The following is a 16,906-nucleotide window of genomic DNA, read 5'->3' as shown; positions in this document are numbered from 1 at the left end:
TTTTCATGAATATAGAAGGGCAGGTCCAAGGAGAAAGTGGAGAAGACAACAGAACTCTGGTTGCAGATCAACAGGCCATTTTTTTTTTCCATTGGTGGGAATGGTGTTAGAGACTTGGCACAGGAGTGAAGACAAGGAAATGGTACAAGAATCTGGCTGGAGTCAGGGGCCTTTCTCAAAACTGAGGAGAATGTCCCATTGTAAGGGAGAGCCAAAGGAATTTTGACAATGGAAATAATTAATATGAAATGTTAAAAAATGTTTTCCAGCTTTATTGAAATATGTGACATATAACACTGTGTAAGTTTAAGGTGTACAATATGATGATATGATACACTTACATATTGCGAAATGATTACCACAATAGGGTTAGTTAATACCTCCATCACCTCACGTAATTACCATTCTGGGGGGTGGGGGTGAGTGAGAACACTTAAGATCTACTGTCTTAAGATAAACAAATGCAGCGGTAAAGAGAACATGTTAGTGATTACCAGAGGAGAAGGGGGTGAGAGGGTGAGAGAAAGGAGTAAAGGGGCACATATGTATGACAGATAATAACTAGACCATTGGTGGTGAGCACAATGTAGTCTATACAGAAACTGATATATGATAATGTACGCCTGAAATTACACAATATTATAAACCATTATGACCTCAACAAAATAATTTTTTAAATAAGATCTACTCTCTTAGCAATTTTCAAGTATATAATACAGTATTAACTCTAGTCACTATGCCATACAATAGATCCCCAGATAAATGTTAAATTTTTGTCTTGTTGTGCTGCAGTGTAATTCCCTTCTTTACCCCAATCTTTAGGGAAAACCTGCTATATCACTGGTATTGTATTGGTGTTTCATCATTAAATTAAAGGGAAAGAAGATTGTGCTCATCTTTGGGCTCAAAATGGGGGATGAGGAAGGAAAACTGTTGTAGGAAGTAAGACACATAGTGGACATTGAGAATCCAGAAGAAACAAAAGTTGGAGAAAGACCTTTTGAGATTCTTTATGTTCTTTCAGGTTGAAGTGGGAAAGATCGCTTGCTATCCTATTTTATTAAAGTCAGGAGACTGAGCCTTATTGTCTTTTGTATCTTGTTTTTCCAGTCTTATCCTTTCTTCCTTCCTTTCTTTCTTTCTTCCTTCCTTTCTTTCTTCCTTCCTTCCTTTCTTCCTTCCTTCCTTCCTTCCTTCCTTCCTTTCTTTCTTTCTTTCTTTCCTTCCTCCTTCCTTCCTTCCTTCCTTCCTTCCTTCCTTCCTTCCTTCCTTCCTTCCTTCCTTCCTTCCTTCCTTCCTTTTCTTTCTTCCCTCCCTCCCTCCTTCCTTCTTTCTTTCTTTAAAAGGAAGTGTGATCTGAGAAGGCTGGAGGATTTGGGGAACCCAGGAGTTGACACTTGAATGTCATTCATATACTCTCACTACAAAAATGTTTTTTCCTCAAGCCATGGTGTAATAGAATGGAAAACACCCTTTACCTGCAACAAGAGACCAAGTCTCTTTCTCCACTCTCTCACTACGCCATCTTGTGATTTTGGACGTGCTACTAACTTCTCTGGTTCTTTTCTACCACATTTGTAAAAATTATGGTATATCATATTAATAACCAGATACTTAGGTTAATGTAACTAATCACCTTTTCAAGTCTGCTCAAATGTCACTTTCCTTGACCAATCTATTTAAATTGCAAACAACCACATTTCAACTCTCGCTTCTCTACTCTTATTTTCTCTCCATAAAATGTATCCTCTACTAATATACTATATAATGTTTTAAAAGTTGACATCCCTCCACTAGAATGTAGCCCCTAAAGGGCTTTGTCTATTTTGTTCTCCAAGGTACTCACAGTGCCTAGAAGTTTCTGCCCCATAGTTGACACTCAGCAAATTAAACTAAATTATATGAATTCTATGGATGAGGTCCCTCCATCTTTATAAGCCATGTTTGATTCCTGTTTCACTGGGAAAAAAGAGAAAACTAATAGAAAAATTTCAAGTTGAAATATTTGTCTATCTCCAAACACATTTTCCAGGCAAATAAATAAAAACTGAAATTTAGATTCCTTCCTATCAGATTCCCAGAGTTCATTGTAGCCATAGTTAAAAAGTTACTGTAGTTAAATGTTAACGTTACTTTAGTTAAAACTGTTTTCACTCATTCTACATACACTTAACAAATGTGAAGAGAAGGTGACTCAAAACTTTAAGAGGCAAATTTCAAAGTCTAGCAGAGAATGTTATTTAATATTAAAACAGACTAACGGAAGCACATGTCTACAGTAAACAAGTGGAACATTTAAAAGGAATATCCAGTTGGGAGGGCAACTGAGCACCAGAATCAAGGTCCTTCACTAACTCTCCTAGGCACTGAACAGCCCCCCATTGTAGAACAGCAGGGGGTAAACCCCAAGCACGCTCAATTATGGGCTTGATTTTGCTAAACAAGCACAAAGGGAAAGAATTTCTTGTTTGGTTCAGGCTTCTAGGCATTAAAATAGAACTTTTAAATAAGCTTCAAAAGGGGAGAGAATCTGCTCTGCGTCTGACACTTTCATATATCATATCCTTTTGGTTCTTATACGGCTATAAAAATCTGTAAAAATGATAGTCCCATTTTACAAATAAAAAAAAAATACACATAAAAGTGCTTTATCTAAGGTCAAGATCAAGGTCATACAGCTGCTAAATGGTGGTTTTAGGCTCAAGTCTAGCCTGGGTGACTCCAAAATCTATGCTTTCTCTACTGAGCGTTTCTTAAACAAAGACAGTTTCAGTTTCCTCACTTTTCCAGCTTTCATGGGAGACTTTTCAAAAGTAATAGAGAAAAATCTAGGTTTATCTATCCTGTCCACCGGAACACTGATAATCAACACATCTCCAGTGAACAGAGCCGTGATAACCAAGGCTCCTTGTGTGGGTCTTGTGATATTGTCACATTCTCAAGTACCTTATAAATAAACAAGTAAAATTTCAATTGAATTCAAGCAAGTTTTAATATTAAGTGATTTTTATTATTCAGATTCTTTGGAAATGGACTCCCACATGCAGTATAATTGGTAAGCTCAGATGCAGTTTTGTCAGTTACCATGGAAACTCTGTGGTTTCTCATTTCCTATCAATACCAGTGTTCCTCCTGCCACCCCTGCCATCACTAGCTTCCACCCGGAATGGATGACTTTTGTATGTTTCCTAAATTGAAATTTATGGAATATTTGTCATCACTGGGAATATATAAATAAATGTGTCCCAGCCCCAAAGGCAACATCAAAAGAAAACTTCGCAGAAATGTGTTGTGCAGTGGTAACTACGACATACAGTTTTTCCAGTAGTGGCTCATCTGAAGCCATGCTTGGGATGGTTATGTTCTTGAGTGTTTAGTGACAAATCAAAGACATCATTGTTCTCCTTCATAAGAGATCAAGATGATAACAATGGAGGTCCATCCACACTGGTCACAGGTCACTCACACTCCCTCAAGTGCTGGGTCTCTTGAAAGTGTGTATGTCTTTTGGAAGTCTATTCTAAGAAATAATTCTTAGAAATTCTATCCTAGCTCTACACTTTCTAATTCTATTCTAAGACTTGATTTCCTCAGTAGGTTAAGTTGCTAGCCCCTGGTTTGTGTTTAGTTGTGGTTCATGATACATAGAAAATTCATTAAAAAATTCCCATCATGATTCAGTTTTTCAGGTGCCTATTTAGAAATTGCTTAAATTAATGAAAAATTCTTCATCTTACATTAAAAGTAGAAAAAACTAAATTCAAATCTCATCTCAGTCATCTACCAACTTTTTACCTTAGGAAAGTTGCTTTATGTGTTTCTTTCTTCCTCATCAAACTCAAGAGAATATCCAAGTCATACACAGGGCACGGTGGGCAGTGGTGTGGGGGGAGTTAGAATAAGCTGGTGCAATTTGCCAGCATAGCTTTCTGCAGGATTCCATAGGCATACCCATACAAATCCCATAGAAAGATTTTTAGCTGGTCGCCTCTTAGTAGGGGCTTTGAATTCATTTTATGTCATTCATGTCTCTCTTTTTAATTGACGCTTGCTCTTGGTTGCTCTGCTTACAGTTTTGGGATAATTTAACAAACTTAAATGTCATAGTCAAGTGATTGATACATACTTGAGTGTGAATAAATGGAAGCTCTTATTAATAAGGGGAGGATTTGAGGCCGAGCTAGGCTCAAATTTTTGCTCAGCCATTTATTAATTGTATCACCTTAAACAAGTTATTTCATTTCTTTGATACTCCATTGTTTGTATTTAAAATAGAAATGAGACCCGTTTCACTGGATTGTTGTATTAGAGATATGTGTCAAGTACCTTCACAGAGTTGGCACATCACAAGGACTTCAAATATGGTGTCTATCATAACACTATTATCAACAGCTGTCACATTTCAGCATTTGCACTGGGAACTTCCAACACTATTCTGAAAAGAACAAAGACTATAGGACTATAACACAGGAGATAGCAAACCACCACTTGTAAATATTTACTTCCCAATCCAGGGGGATAAATGTCAGATTTCTGATTGGAGTTGCCTTGGTTTTTTTCTCTATTCTGTATCTGTAATGTTTAGATTATGGAAATCCTCCCAATTTCATTGCACTGAAGTAATTTATCACTTTGTGCATTTTATATCACTTTTTCTTTCTTTTTGAATGGATTCTTTGTATCTTGGGATGGGGATGTCCTTATAAATGTGCTAAAAATTCTGGCTCAGCTGAAATCTCTGAAGCAAGCCTGTAGCTGACTTTGATTTGTGATGCTGTAGGTATTTGCAGCCATTATAGCTTCTAAGTAACTTTCTGGCATTTTTATACTCTAGAAAAGCAAGCGTATGGCCCATTTTGCAAGTATTTTAAGCTTTGCCAAATCAGCGTTATTTCAGTCCCCTCGTGAAGCAAAAACATTATGGAAAATCATAACAACTAGAACTTAGAGAAGAATGTGTAAGAAAGCACATTTGCAAAAATATCTTGTTATGTGCTATATTTAAAAATTCTAGGGGATTAGAAAGAAAGATTATGGAAAAACATTTACACTATCAGTGCCTCCATGGGGGGCATGGGTCGAAGAAGCAGCTAGTTTCCACTTGTTTTAAAATATATCTATGTATGGAATGCCTACATGGATGAGATTATAATAAGTGTTTACCTACTGCATTTCAAGTACAAAATCCCACTCCTTGTCCCTGCCAAGTATCTTTCCAAATCATTAGACTTTGCTTGAGGTCTGTGAGGTCCGTCTGAGATAGCTGAGGTTTTTCTAACAGGAAAGCATGGGTTAGTAGCAAAACTATCAGTTGGGAAAGACATACTGTGAAATTTTAAATCATAAGCACTTTTGATAACAATTTTAGGAAAACATATTGCAAGCCAAATAAATGCACTATTTTTATTTTTTGAAAGTCATTATCTATATAAACGAAAAGGCTGTGTACAGTATCTCTGAGGAAGCAGGGTTGGGACAGAGTGGGGAGAGCACGATTAATCCCAGGATGCAAAGGAGATCACCAGGTGAGCCGTTTCCCCATTGTCAGTATTTTTTAAAATATTGGATCAAAAGAAATTGGGGTTTGAATTGAAAAGGACTGAATTTGAACCCAGCTCTGCTGCTAATCTACAGTGTGACCTTGAGGAAAACAAACAAACAAAAAACCTTTGTTAAAATGTAGATGATACCACTTACCTCAAAGGGCTGTTTTGAGGTTTCCATGCTATTGTGTATTGTAAACTGTAAAAACATTATACAAGGATCCTGGCATATGTAGTTGGTGGGAGGCAGGGAGAATAATAAAAGAATCTCGAGTTTAGACATCAAATGAAACTGAACTGCATTTTTGCAGGATAGTTATGAGCACCAAAAGAGATAATATAAATCAATGCCTAGGACATTGTCTACCACACAGTAGATTTTCTATACATATTAATTGCTTTCTTTTTTCACTATAAGGATATTAATATGGGAATCAGTTTAATAAAACAAGCATTTGTTTAGTGCAAACTTTGTAAGAGAGTCAGAGCTAAGTTCTGAGGAGGTATGCAAGGGCAAATGAAACCTGGTCATACTCCCAAGATATCTATTATCTAGTGGAGGTGTGGAGATGGAAAGATAGGAGGGTTGTCTATAAATAAAGACATAGTGTCGTTTATGATTTATCATCTTAATTGGGAACACTGACACTGAAAAGGGTAGTGCTATGATACTGGGGAAAAGATATAAAGTGAGGTTGTCCCAAGCAAATCAAGACATTTGGTCACCCCCTCTACAGGTGATATGTCAGGCCGTGGAAAGGGAGAATGAATTTAGTTCTCTTCCTACAATTGCCTCAGGGCAACTTTTAGGCTGTGCTTGGTACTTTATTTCTGGTCACAGAAGGTTCCAGAATGTTCTGGTTTCCAGCCCCCACTCTCTGGCAATGTCTTCACTGGGGAAATGCTTGAGATGGTGAAGGGACCCATCCTCCAACATCTTGTGAAAAAGCAGCCTCCCACACAGCATTCCCACCCAGGTGGAGGAAAAACTACACACTGTGGCTGACACGCTTTCATGCCCTGAATTCTCCCAGTAAGCCTGACATCTTAATGTGTTTATTTTTAGTCACCAAAGAATGAAAATGCCCCAAATGCCCATGGGATTAAAGTCAATCTCACTAGTGAAGGGGAAAAACAGAAGAGCAAATAAACCTAATGATAGAAACATTTGTGCTTGACTTTGTGTGCTAAATTTGGGAGCTTCCACATAATTTATTCATAGGAAACAACTGCCTTGTTCCTACTCAAGAGGAACAACTCAATTTTTAGGAATGGCTCTGTCTGTCCCTTTATTGTATGCTTGACATTATCTTTCCGTAAGAGAGATCTTACACTTGGGTTCTCGTCTTTAGTAACCAACTGAACTTGCAAATCTAGAATAAAATCCAAAAAAAGAAGAGGGGAGTCTTAAAAATCAACTAGTGACCTTGTAAGACAGAAGTAGATATTTAGTTTTAAGATGAAGAGTATCATGGTGGACAGATCATGGCTTTGGTCAAATCTGGATTCTTTTCCAAGCTCTGCTCCACACTACAGGTTTAAGGAAATTTATGAAAACCTTGAGACTTAGTTTCCTCAGCTGTAAAATGGGAATAACACTATGAAGGGCAGTTGTGAGGATTAAATAAGATAATGCTTGGAAAATAGTTAAGATAATTAACACAGTACCGGGCGTACAGATGGAGTTCAATAACGATAACAACAAATGGTCTTACTACTGAGAAGGTAAAGTTTATAGATACACAACTTATAAGAAAATCTTACTTCATTAAAAATTTTAAAACTTTTGCTTAGCAATTTGCACACAACCAAGACTATTTTTCCTTCAGTTAAAGATTTAGTTTTGGACTTTGGCTTTTGTTAATCATTGTCTTATCTAGTAATAAGATGTTGCTGCCTATCAACACCAAAGGTCACAGGTCACAAGCATAAGATGTAAATTTAGCTGAAGTTCTTTATGAATCATAAAGTTTCATCAGAGGGAATGGTCATTGAGTGTGAAAGAAAAAATAGCATTACTTGCTAGAATAAAAAAGACATTCTCAATAAATTTTAGGATCTGAATCATCTTGGATGAAACCTTTCTGTAAGTTTACTTCATATCCCGTCTTTCCAAGGAATTGAAGGCTCATTGAGGGGGCATACTATGCCACCTTGTTCCCAAGACCAGCTCACGGTAAAAAGCCTACAGAAGGGAAAGAGAAGAAAAGAAATGCTTCTCTGTAGACCACCAATCCACTGTGTGCCAGTCAGAGGGCTACACACTGTATGACGAACCCAAATATCATCTGAGGTTCCCTCGCTTCTTGAAATAGAATCTTAATTTTCTCAGAGCCCCACTAATTTAAACTACCATGGATATCAAGAGACACCTCCATAATTTTGTTAGTTCTCAAGAACGCATCTTTTCTATGGTCATCAAGTCAGAACATAAGACTCAGAACATGTGGACCTCTAGTCAGAACATGAGACTAGAAAAAGGAGAACTTCCTGACCTGGGGACCCTCTCTTAGGACACTATCTTTAACAACTTGGCAAGGACCTCAGGGAATGGTGCAAATTTGCCACCAGGATGGCTCCTAGAAGACAGAAGAAAGTAATGGCCTATGATGAGTGAAGTTGAAGTGTCTGAATTACCATTGCAGATGATAGAGAAAGGGACTAAATGACTCAGGACCCCAGTCTAACCATGATAAAAATATCAGTCAAATGCAAATTGAAGGACATTCTACAAATTAAGTACTCCTTAAATTTGTCAAAGTTATCAGAAACAGTGAAAGTATGAAAAACTGTCCCTGTCTTTGTTTTTAGTGCCGTGGAGTGGATTCCAACTTCTAGTGACCTTGTGTACAGGAGAGCAGAGTTCTGCCCCATCTTTTTGCACCATTCTCTCACCTTCTGGTGCTATATCAGACAATGCTCCGCTGCTACTCATAGGATCTTCACGGCCAAGTTTTTTGGAAGTAGGTGGCCAGGTCCTTCTTCCTAGTCTGTCTTATTCTGGAAGTTCTGCTGAAACCTGTCCACCACGAATGACCCTGCTGGTATTTGAAATCCCGGTGGCATAGCTTTCAGCATCACAGCAAACACGCAGCCACCACAGTAGGACAACTGACAGACAGGTGGTGTGTCAACAACTTGTGGCAGTGGGAGCACTGAATCTTAACCACTAGACCACTAGAACTGGCTAGAGTCACTGTCACTAGTCACTAGTCACTGTCTAGAAGAGCCCAAAGAGTCACGATGACATAATGTCATGTGGTTTTCTGGATGAGATCCTGCAGCAGAAAAAGCACATTATGTAAAAACTAAGGAAATCCAAATAAAGTATGGACTTTAGCTAATAATAATGTATTAATATTGGTTCATTAGTTGTGACAATTTTTGCATAATGGTGTGAGGGGTTAAAAAAGGGGAAAATGGCTGGGGGGTGTATGAGAACTCTCTGTACGATCTCTGTACCTTTTCTGTGTATCTAAAACTATCGTAAAATTAAAAGTTTATTGAGAAAAAAATAGGCTCAGGTAAGTGAGCAAGCTGGACAGATATATTACAGGAGGCCAGAAGACCCAGCAGAGGATTAGGCTTCACCAGAAAGCCTAAAAGACTTACTATTCACCAAAGTAGTGGGCCTGTGGTGGGGAGAGAGGCACCAACATCTCTGAGATCAGATGGTTGGAGGAGCTGTCACAGAACTTGGCTCACGCATAGCAATGAGGATGATGGGGCGCTAAAGCAATAGAAGCTAGATGGGCAATTTAACTGCCAGAAATGAGGATGTCACAATTGTTATAACAAGTGGGAAGGTCAGAGTGGCAGTCAAGGGGTCTTCCATCAATGAAAGTTGTGGAGATAGTAAGTAGAACACAGTGTCTCTAAGGGCACTGGTACCTGGAGATCTGAGGTATCAGCGTGTTCCCGGAGTCTGAATGACAGTGAGTCCACTGGGTCCACGAACTCACCCCGTGGTCATTTCCTCAATTCATGAATGTGTCCTTGTGACTGACATCCTTGGCAATTAGGGTAACCTGCACACTGGGTCCTTGGCCTATGTGGTAACTGCTAGTTCAGTGGAGAAGTTCAGTGGAAAACTCTGGAACTGCCCCCCACACCTGGCCAAGATGGTGAATTGAAAACAACATGATCCCAGGGCAGAGAAAGGAAACCATTACAAGAGTTAAGGATGGAGGAAGATGGGCACGGATGCTAGCTCAGAGCCGGTCTTCCTCAGCAAAAAGAGGAGGATTGGCATGGATGTTAGCTCAGGGCTGATCTTCCTCACAAAAAAAAAAAAAAAAGAAAGAGTTAAGGAAAGCAGAAATGAAAGTCCTTCTCATAGTTCTATCTCATTCACTAGTCTGGGCTCTTGTAGAAATCAGATAGATCCTGGAGAATGATGTAGACTACTGCAAGTTCAACCAAGGAGTAGCCACAATTGCAGTTACCATGTCAAACAATAGTTTTCCTAGAGTAGATTGATACACTACGGCTTCTGGTACATGGTACGTACCATTAATTTGGTGAATGTATTCCTTTCTATCCTATCAGGATTGAAGATCGGAAACATTTACAACATTTACATTTACAACAAATAGACGACAATATATTCACAATTTTACCCCAGGGTTGTGTTAATTCTCCTTCTGTCTGTCATAATACAGCGAAGAGATCTGGGCTGTCCTGACAGCCTGCAGAATGTCACACTGATCTAGAACATTGTTGACATCATACTGATTGACCAGAATGAGCTAGAGGTGATGAACATGCAAAAATTTTTGAGAGACATAAGCACTGCAGGGAGAGTAGATAAGCCCTATGAGCATTGAGAGACCTGCCACTTTAATGAAACATTTTATGGGGCCAGAAATCAGGGCTATATCAGGACATTCCCTTAAAGTAAAAGACAAATTATGCATCTTGCATCTCTTCCACAAAGAAATCTAATTCCTGGAAGTGTCTTTTTTCTGGAGACAACCCATTTCACACCTGGGAATACTGCTCTGGCCCATATGCTAGGTGCCATGGAAGGATGTCAGCTTTGACGGGGGCCCAGATAAAGAAAGGACTCTGCAGATCTAAGCTGCAGTGCAAGTGGGTCAAGTGATCTGGCAGACTCTGTGGTATTGGAGATGTCACCGGTGGAAAAGATGCGCTAAGGAATTTATGTCAGGCCCCAGTGGGAGAATCAATGGGTAGGCTCCTGGGTTCGGGACTGTGGTAGAGATAGAAAGCTTGGCCACAGAGACCGAGTGACCATATTTTTGGAACTCCCCTTCACAGACTGAATTCTGTTGTTCTGTCCAAGTCATAAAGCGAGGCAGCGGACCCGGCAGAAATCCGTTGTAAGATAGAAAGTTTTTATTCAGGATTGAGTATAAGCAGAACCAGGTTTGGTTTAAGGATGGGTCAATTTGGTATGTAAGTGGAAGATAAAAATGGATAGTGGCTGCAATACGGCCTCACTCAGGGTGGACTCTGGAAGAGCACTCTTGCTCAAGTGGATCAGTGAGCCACTTGATGGCATGTTGTCTACATTGGGCCCCTTCCAACTTGGAAAGCCCAGTGATTTGTTCTCAGAGAATGGACACTTAATCCAAATGTGTATTTTTCTTTCCCAGCCATAGGGCCTGAGACAGCACCACCCCAAAGTGGAACACTGTCTTCCTTTCTTGACTTACATGCACATGAACTTGCACTAGGGCTTTTAATGTGGAGCAGCCTCAACTAAAGCTTTGGGGAAGATGTGGATGGGAGGGCTGTTTACATCACCACAATGCAACAACTTGAAACTGAATACCAGCCACCCTTATTCTTAAAGGTGTTTTTTTTTTGCCATTTTCTATTTTGGTTAGTCATCTCCTCTCCTTTCTTTCCTTTCTTCTTCTCTCTCTTTTTCTCCTCAGCAGCAAAATCCATCAACCAACTAATCAAATAAAAATCCCCCCATTTTCTTCTTCAGAGGAATTCAGCTCTGTACCTACCTGCTAACTCAGTCCTGGGCCTCCCTTAGACCAACACAAAATGTAAAGAAAGCTTTGAGTTAACGCTGTAAGAGCCCAGTCTTTCTATGATATGGGAGCAGGGTTGTTTGATCCTCCAGATACAGATATAATAAAGTCCATATTGATGATGCTGTAAACAAAACCTTTGAACTCTATCTGTTAGGAAATATAAACTAATATAAAATTTAATTATATGTTACTCTGATTCCAGATTTAGGTGTACCTGGTATCTATATTTCCTGAAAGATAGTATTGCAAAATCTGGGTATAAATTTATTTGAGTGAGGTCAACATTTGCTATTATTGTCTTATTTCAAATCACCTGGAGAAAAAAAGCCCGTGGTTGGGTTTTGAAAAACCTAGTTCAAGTTCTACTAATTAGCTAGTGTCTTAGTATCATCTTCCACAAAGTGAAAGCACATAAGTAATAAAACCTGCCCTTCCTGTCTCATGAAGTTGATATAATACCTAAATGAAAGAATCAATTTGAAATGAGAAACAATGTAGAAGGATTTCAGTTTACTAAATTAGATTTGAATAAGACCTCCATGATCAGAGGTATTATGCTATACATAGACACTCATGCATATGAACATGTTATACGTATGTGTAGACTCCATATTCAAAATTACTGGTGGTGAAGGTATTTTGGAACCAGTAGTTCTAGATCAGGGATCATCAAACTATGGTCCTCAGGCTAAATTCAACGATTGTTCAATCTAAAGCTGCTTTCCTGCTAGAGGACAGAGTTAATGGGTGCAACAGAGACCTTAAAAATGTACTGTCGGTTCATTTACAGAAAAAGTTTGCTAACTCCTGCTCTGGAGACTGGAATGGTAAAGCATACGCTATAAAAATCTTTATGCACTGTGGTCAAATCTGCATCGTGAAGTGGAGTACTCATGCAATTTTCCTGATCACTCAAGCAAAAAACACGTTCTTTTCATCATGTCATTGTTTTGGATGGAAGAGTTTAAGGACTGAGTGAACCACACAGTTGCCCTCCTCTCCACTTTTCTTCTGCTGCTCACGAAACACTGGACTAGGAAATTTTCAAAATTTTATACAAGTCTCTTCCTCTCGATCTCCCTCAGAAACCACAGACAGCACAAGGAATCATTCTTCCCTTTTCTGCTTTCTACTTAACAGCAAATATTTGCTGTGAAATCTTGGCACGATAAATATGTATGTCTAGACCCACCAGCACACATTTATTTCTAAGGTGACTACCTCTTTCTGCAGAATGTGCCTATTGATGAAGGTGTAAGAACAGGCTCATGTTTTTGCTGGAGCTTAAAAATGAATGAGGTATTAGTCAGCCAAGGAGTAGAGTAAAGCCATCCCCTGTTCGTGCTCTACAAAAAAGAGTGAGCTGTTAGTTGTTTCTTTACTCAACAGGTTATAGCTTAATGAAAGGACTTTGGTGGCCATTAATAGAAGAAAGGGAATTTATACTTCACGTATAATTTGAAGTTGTATAATTTGTAGATTTTAGAATCCATTAAACAGAATAACTTTTGATCAGAAACAAAGATATGACAGACACATTCGTGTTGATATTTGGAATTAAAGTGTAAGCATGAGACAAATATATCAAACCTCTAATGTTTCAAATCTGCCAGAATTCAGTCTTTCACTGCAAGCAATGGTTAGAGACGAGAAAGAGGACCGTGTGGAGTCTGCAGACCACCGGTCCGCGGGCCTCTGCTTTCGGCACATCAACTTCCATGAAACGGTGCTGTCCATCCAGACAGCTAACTGTCACGCCGAGGCTTCTGTGAGGGTCAGACAAGATCGGTTCCATGAGCAGATCTTAAAGACTGGATTTGGTCAAGTGCGACAGAGAACTATAGAGCCAGACCGCCATGCCCTGTAATGTATTGAACAGCTAGACCGCGTGAGGACAAACCCTGACTTTACTACTTCCTAGTCCTGTAACTTTGAGGAAATTCCTTAGCCTCTTTGGGACTTCCTTTCCTCGTCTGTAAATACAAATTCTAACAGCAAGCGCAGATGGCGATCATGCAGTTTAAAGGAGATGATATAAGCAAAGCACTTCGCCCAATGTCTGGTGTGTAACAAGCACTTAGCAAACATTAGCTGGTGCAGGAATTCTTATCATACAAGCCCTCCACCTTAGAGACCTGTGATGCTGAAGTTGTGGCTCATGCTGTGACTCTCCTACCAATTCCTCACCTGCCATTCTTCCTAGGAGGTCGGCCAGAGCCTGGGAAATTGGTATCTTGCAGCAAATTGCATAGTATTGTGCCAAGAAACTTGTAAATTGATCCCCAAACTTTTAATAAAAATTTTACACCCTATCAGTGAAAAATTTCCACCACACTTCTCATACAGGCATATTTTGTCTACTTATAAGCTATTTACATGTACTAATATATTGCACACATTTTAAAGTATATCTAAATGTAGACATTTAAGAGAAGATATAAGATATATATTAGGATATATATATTATATTTATACTATATATTAGGATATTATATGTATATAAGGATGATATATGATATATAGATATTAGCCATATTATATGAGGCATATTATATATTTATATATTATTATATTATATGATACATATTATATGTAATATTTATATATTATTATATTATATGATACATATTATATGTAATATTTATATATTATTATATTATATGATACATATTATATGTAATATTTATATATTATTATATTGTATGATACATATTATATATAATATTTATATATTATTAAGGGCATATATATATATATCCCCTGTATTTTTTCCTGTATCCTAGATCCACTAGTGAAAAAACTCCACTTAGCAGACCATTGCACCAGACACGCAGAAATAGGTTGGAAAGGAAAGTCATGGGTACACCCAATTTCGAGTGTCTGAGGGTTTGAAAGTGTGTTTACTAAACTATCATGTACTTCATGAGTAATCTAGTTAACATATATTAAACAAGTGTTTTCAGGTACAGTGCTAAGCAAATTACATATTCTCTCATGAAATCCATGCAACCACCCTATGAGGTAGATACTGATTTTATACATTATTTTATAGTTGAGGAATACAAGAAGAAGGAGGCTAAGTAACTTGTCCAAAGTTCCTATTTAGGTCAGCAAAAACAGAGGGATGCTTGGCTCCCGTATCTCCCTCTCATGACCAGTGCCCCTCCCCTTGGTAAAATCACAATAATGGTAATTACTACCACCATTAATGTGAAATGATATGTTTACTGAGCACATGCTATGTGCTGGAACTTCACTAAGTGTTGCTCATAGGTAACAGGATAAAACATTTCTTCAGCAAACTCCTTTGATAAGAAAGCCACATCGGAGAAAGTGAGAATCTAAGGGTCTGTGTCGATGGAAGTCAAAGGAGCAAGAGAGAAATAAATCCCTTTGGAGATGGTGGATGAAGTCGCAAAAGACTAAAGAGACAAGAGAAAGAAGGAAAAGAAAGACCTTAGCTAGATGTGTTGAGGTTGGTATACACTGAAAGGTGAAATAATGAGTGAAAAAAGTCTATTAATATGAAGACTTTAGACAACAGCATATGTTTAACTAGAGAGTTTTAAAATTATTGCCCTTTGAACACCTATTTTGTTCTCACAAATCTTCAGTGATTTTTACTATCCACTGAAGTGTCCTTTCAATGTCCTCTCATCCTGCCCTCTCTGCCTTCCTCTCTTCTGATATTCAAGGAAGGGAGTGAGCTCCTGAGAAAACCCTTACAGAGCTGACAGGCGCATGAGAGAGAGGCGAGAGTGTTCGCATTCCTGAGCAAACTCAGAAAATGTGAAAAGCTCAGCGTCAGAGTTGACCAGGAGAACGCAAATCCCCATCCCACCTGAGGAGGAGTCAGAAATTCCAGGGGGTGTACAGTGCAGCTTATCTGGATCTTATCTGGATCTTGGGGGTCACAGAATGTGTGTCATTTATATTTTACAGCCCCTGGAGGTGGATACTGCTCCTCTGACCACATTGAACACCGAGGACTGGGCGCAAAGGTGAGTGTGGATGCACCAGGAGATCACATGTCTTCAGCAAGATTGTGTGTCTAAAGGTAACCAAAGAGAAACTCATCTGCACTCATGCGAAATGAGGTCAGGGAATAAAAAATGCCCTAGCCAGTGGAACAGCTCTGAGATAGCCTATTAAAGTTACAACCCTCCCATCACCACCCGTGTAATAGTAATTCAAGCCAATGTTTACTGCTCATTTATTGAGCATCAGGGGCAGACCTAGGAATGATTTATCTATCATGTCTTTTAATTCTCCTTACAACCCTTTGAGAAAGTACTATTTTTACTGGTGGCCTACAGATGAGGAAACTCAGGTACAGTTGTCCAAGGACATACAATTATGAAAAATGGTCATGGAATTCAAACCCAGGCAACTTGATTTTCCTTCTTAGTTGCTTAACCACTACTCATACTGCCTCCTTTTTGTGGTGGATAATAATATCAGCTACAAAGACGACACATGCATGAGATTTCATGACTGCCATTTATTGAACAACTATGATGTGCCGTGCTAGTTAATAAGGATATATTGTCTTATGTAAAGTTACAAGTATTTTTCAAGGTAGTCTTAATTTCCCCATTTTATTGTCAGGAAACCGAACCTCAAAAGGATGTAATAACTTGGTCAAGGTCACAAGGCTGGCATCAGAAGTTAGATTCAAATTCAGGTCTGTCAGACCCCCTGCCCCCAACCTCTGTTCTTTCTGTAGAGTAATGCTGTATTTTTAGCTGCAGTGAGTAATCCTACCCAGTAGAAAACACCTTGAGTTTATCCTGTCTCTTTAATCTTGGAGGGAGCGTTTTGTGCATAAGAAGTGTGCAGCTACATGTTGAAGGTCTTCTAAGGCCTTGGGCGTAGGCTTGGGTGGGGATCATGCTCAGGCCAAAGGAACCACAGAGACCTCCTCTGCAGTGTAGACAGTCAGAAGACCCTCCACAACAAAGAACATGCCAATAGGCCTGGGATCAGACTCTCCATATTTCCTCCTTTAAAGGAAAAAAAGAATTGTAGAATATTTCAAGAGCATGAGAAAACTATTGTAAAATATCAAGTGATGTTTTATGATCATATTAGAGTAAAAATCCTTCTTTCTATTCATCTAAAAAAGCTTTGGAAATGTTTAGTAATGACTTAATCACTTCCTAAGAACTAAACCAAATTGACTTTGCTGCAATTAGCCTCAAGTGCACTCAGGAAACTCGTTCTGTCTTCAGTGTCTGAGACATTGCTCTCCCCCAGTTTTCCTCTTATTTCTTTACTCTTTCTCATTCCCTTGCAGCACTGTCGCCTCTTTAGCCTGTTCCTTAAATATGGTGCCTTTCCAGAACTCCATCT

The sequence above is a fragment of the Ceratotherium simum genome, chromosome 7 (genome assembly GCF_057802395.1).
Source record: "Ceratotherium simum simum isolate JZ-2026a chromosome 7, ASM5780239v1, whole genome shotgun sequence".
Lineage (NCBI taxonomy): Eukaryota > Metazoa > Chordata > Mammalia > Perissodactyla > Rhinocerotidae > Ceratotherium > Ceratotherium simum.
This window is presented reverse-complemented; position numbering follows the sequence as displayed.